The sequence below is a fragment of the Canis aureus genome, chromosome 28 (assembly GCF_053574225.1).
Source record: "Canis aureus isolate CA01 chromosome 28, VMU_Caureus_v.1.0, whole genome shotgun sequence".
Taxonomy (NCBI): Eukaryota; Metazoa; Chordata; class Mammalia; order Carnivora; family Canidae; genus Canis; species Canis aureus.
Genome location: NC_135638.1, coordinates 20,163,326 through 20,167,842, shown reverse-complemented (window position 1 = coordinate 20,167,842; position 4,517 = coordinate 20,163,326).

Below are 4,517 nucleotides of genomic sequence, written 5' to 3'. Positions count from 1 at the left end.
GCCCGCCGCCCGCCGCCCGCAGACCTCGGCGCCCGCAGACCTCGGCGCCCGCAGACCTCGCCGCCCGCAGACCTCGCCGCCCGCAGACCTCGCCGCCCGCAGACCTCGGCGCCCGCAGACCTCGGCGCGAGCGCGGAGCTGGCTCCTCGGAGAGCCGCGGCCCGAGCGGCCCGGCCCTGCCCCGCGCGCGGCCCCCGCCCTCCGCGCAGCCCCTCCCCAGCCCTGGCGGCGCGCCTCGGAGCGCGGAGCGGAGGGCGGAGGGCGGAGGGCGGGCGGGCGCGGCCCCACGCGGCCGGGGAGGGCGCCTCTCCGCGGGGCTCCCCGCAGTCCGCGCCCGGCTCTCCGCGCGCCCCTCGGGGGCTCGGCCCGGCGGCAGGTGCTCGCGGCGGGCGGTGGCTGTGCGGCCGGGGCGGACCCGGCTCCTGGCCCCCGCGAGTGCCCGCCGCGCCCGCCTGCGCGCCTTCGCCCGGCGAACCGCAAACCCTACTCTTTCCCCCGGGACCTCAGTCCCCCGCGGGCCGCAGAGGGCCCTTAGGCGCAAGGAGATAAGACCAAAGCGACATCCCTTCTTGCTGCTGCGTTTTACGAGGAGATTTCCCTGGCCCAAGAAAATGCCACTTTGCTTCACGGGAGAGCCGGTTGATGAATGGTTAGGGAAAGGAGTTTTAAAAATGAACTGTGCTCTGCTTTCTGTGAGAGCAGATTTCCGCAGAGGAGCCCTGCTTAATGATACTCTAGCAATACCCCCCCCCCCCCAAAGGGCTCCACTAACTCCTCATCCATTTCCTTCCCTCTTTCTCTCCAAATGTATTGCATTTTCTGCACCTCACTCTTTTTGTTAACCAAAAACCACCCTGAAAGTTTCCTTTTATTTTATGCTCTTAAATCATTTAAGCTATTATGGTTTTTGGCGAGAAACCAGGAATATGAAGTTTTCTGTACCGTGTGAACCTAAGATTTCTAATACATTTCGGAGATTAAGTTTATTTGTTTATTTTTTTCTTTTCCTTTCTCATACAGAGACTTCTTATAGAGGACTTTACTGTTTTGAGAGACACAGTAAGACACAGTAAGACAATAAAAAATAAAAAGTCATGAAGTCAAACCGATTTCATACAAGAACTGTGTCTTTCAAACTTTCAGGGAAAACACGCTCTGAAGTCAAAAAGCAATTCTTTGTTGGTGATTATTGATAGACATAAATCTCAGGGCTGAAAACCGTTTTTGTTTTTAGTTAAGCCTCTCTTGGTTGAGCAACTTAAATAAATAATACAAACTTTTAAAGTGTTTTCTATTTTAAGTTCTTGGTAGACGGTACTAAATAACTTTGTCTGCAAATTACACCCTCTGCTTTTTACCTGTGTTGTAGCTTTTATTAGCAGCTTTGTTCTAACTCATTCATGTAATTTATCCCTCGCTTCTTCCCCAAGGCTGTCTCCTTGATGGAATGCCTTTAGCTGGAGACAGATTCTGTAATGCCATAAAAATCTGGAATTGTTCCAGAAAAATGTAAAGGAAAATGATCCACTAAGTTCATTTTCAGGAATAAAACATGAAATGAGGTGATACAGGGAGTGGAAGAAGATGATCTCCGGTTTCAAAGGATTAAACATATAATGTCAAATGTCTACTCAAATACCTCCCCCCCCATGCCCTTTTCTTTATTACTTAGACAACCAAAAAAAAAAAAAAAAAAAAAGAGTGTTGGGGGGGGGGTCTGTGCTGGGGTGATTTAGGTCCATTTTGATTCTATGATTTCTGACACATCCCCTCAGTGTCTTCACCTCCAACACAGGATGCTACACCTTTTCAGATCGCTGTGGGATATCTACAGAAACAGGGTGATGTGTGTAATTTGAGTACAAAGTGGGCACCATCTCTACCAGCATTATTCTAATGCCCCCTCCACTCCCACTCCATAATTTAAGCCGAAAACCAAGTAAAAGATAAACTCGGTTTTAAAAGTGTCCAAAGTAGAGACAAGTACAATGTGAAAAAGGTGATGGAGAAAACCACAAATAAATGATTGCTACTTTAACATCCAACATAAAAGGGAGCTGGTCTCTGATAAGTAACATTGGAAAAACAAAATTCAGTAGTCTCAAGTTAAAGCTTGTACTGTCTTGCTAAGGCTCTCCTAACAGGCCCAAGCAAAGGAAACAGTTCCTGCAGGATGGGGCAAAGTTGGGGGGTGAAGGGGGGACCCTGACATTTAAAGCAATGGAGTGTACATTCTTACTGGAAACCGGGCCCAGTCAAATGTAACAATCTGTCACTTTGTTTTCCGTGTCTTGTCGATGTTTGGAGAGCAGGAATCATCTCAGTGATCATGTGGGTGCATATAGGAAACCATCAAATGCACCTTAAAAGTCACCCTTTCTTCTGAAGTGTTGTCTTTGGAAGCTGTCCAAGATTGGTGAAATTACAGAGGGGGAACAGAGGCCGTTCTGTTCCTCAGATTCCAGCATGCAGTAATTTTAAAGGACATCCACATATATGATCTCATTCAACCTTGCATGACTGTGAGGAAAATATTGGCACCCCCATGTCGCCAATGACAGAGATTAGACATGTAGCTAATTAGTGACAAAAGGGGACTAGAACTAAAATTATTCTTTCCAAAACATTACAGAGTTCTTCCCATTACTTCAAGTTTGCTGCTGGTGGCGAGATGGTAATGGAAAGTCAAGACAAGATTAAGTGCTTATACTAAGTACTGTAACTAGTATATGGGGAAATGAAAATACAAATCATTTCCCAGAGCGTTTGGATACATTTAAAATGTAGGATGGATCGGGAGTTATTAAAAGCTTCCAGAAGGCTGTGAGGGATGTGGAGGGACCTTCTGGAGGTTGACAAACTGAACAGTTGATTCTGAGGCCAGCTTGGGGGAATATGTCAGAGGCACTACTGCAAGGCTATCAATAGTATCATTTTAAAAAATTTTTTATTTCTTTATGAGAGAGACACACAGAGAGAGGCAGAGACATAGGCAGAGGGAGAAGCAGGCTCCCTGTGGGAATCTCAATGTGGTGCTCGATCCCAGGACCCCAGGATCACGACCTGAGCCACAGGCAGATGCTCAACCACTGAGTCACCCAGGCATCTCAATAGCATCATATTTTGTTGAACACCAGACACCTTCGATTGTAGAAGTCATCATTATCTTACACAACACTAAAATCTGGTATATGAGACATAAGAAAAAAAATACCATCGAATAAGTTATGGTGCATATTTATGCACGGATTGCAGGATTGTCTTAGTCTGCTTGGGTTGCTATAACAAAAAACCATAAACTGCGTGGCTTATAAACAACAGAAATTTATTTCTCACGGTTAGGGAGGCTGGGGGGGCCCAAGATCAATGGGCCTGCAGATTTGATGTATGGTGAAGGCCTGCTTTCTGGTTCACAGACAGTGCCTTCTACCTGTAACCTCACATCCAGAAGGGGGTGGGAGCTTTGTGGGGTCTATTTTATAAAAACACTGATCTCATTCATGAAGGCTCCACCCTCATGACCTAACCACCTACCAAAGGCCCCACATCCTCCTACCATCACCTTGGGCATTAGATTTCAACACATGGGTTTGAGGGGGAGATGAATGTTCAGTCCATTGCAAAAACGGATCTCAGTTTTAGAGACATTACAATATGAGAAAATGAGCCTCTTAGAATTAATGAGAAATTGAAAGAGATAGACTTTCATCATTTACATATTATAGCATACTTCTCAGTTGATCCCATAAGGCAGATGCTGTTAATTTTCTCATTTAGTGGAAGAGGAGGTTCCAAGGGGCTAAAGGACCTCACCAGTATTCCACAGGCGCAAGCCCAGCTCTCTCCTCTGAACCAGCACTGCTCATTTGGCTATGGTCATTCACTTCCTGTGTACCAGGATGCTCCTGCAGGCTAAGGACCAAAAATGGGTAAGAAATGGCCCTTTCCTAAGGAGACTGACTTCTAACGGAGATGCTAGGCATTCAAAGTTATCGCAGTGTGCTGTGATGAGGTTGGGAGGTTGATGGGGACACAGACGGTGGAGCTGGCCGGACAAGTGGGAGATAGGACTCTAATGAATTCTTAGTTATAAAGACGAAGAGTTGTAAAAATCCTAGTCATACAAGACTAGGGTTGGGTCACTATTAGTCCCTTTATTCTTTTCCCAGAAAAGTACAGATTTAGCCACCAGGAAAAGACGGAATACTTTTGGGGAAGGTTCTGCCTTCATAGGCTGATACATATTCATTTTAACAATGCCAAAAATGCAGGCAAGTATCCAAAGAAACGTGTTTAAGATTGGTGTACACAATGTACCTTGAGCAATTTCCCCCTTACCAGCTTCTACCAAGTGGTCAAGTACACCACTGCCAAGGTTGATGATGCCAGTTTTGCATCTTTGATGGTATCCATTAAATAAATGTGGAGTGGATATGGAGGTGGTAAAGAAATTCATTGGCTGCCCCCAAAACATTCATTCTTCCCTTCTTTTTCTAAACCTCCCAGATTTTCATGTA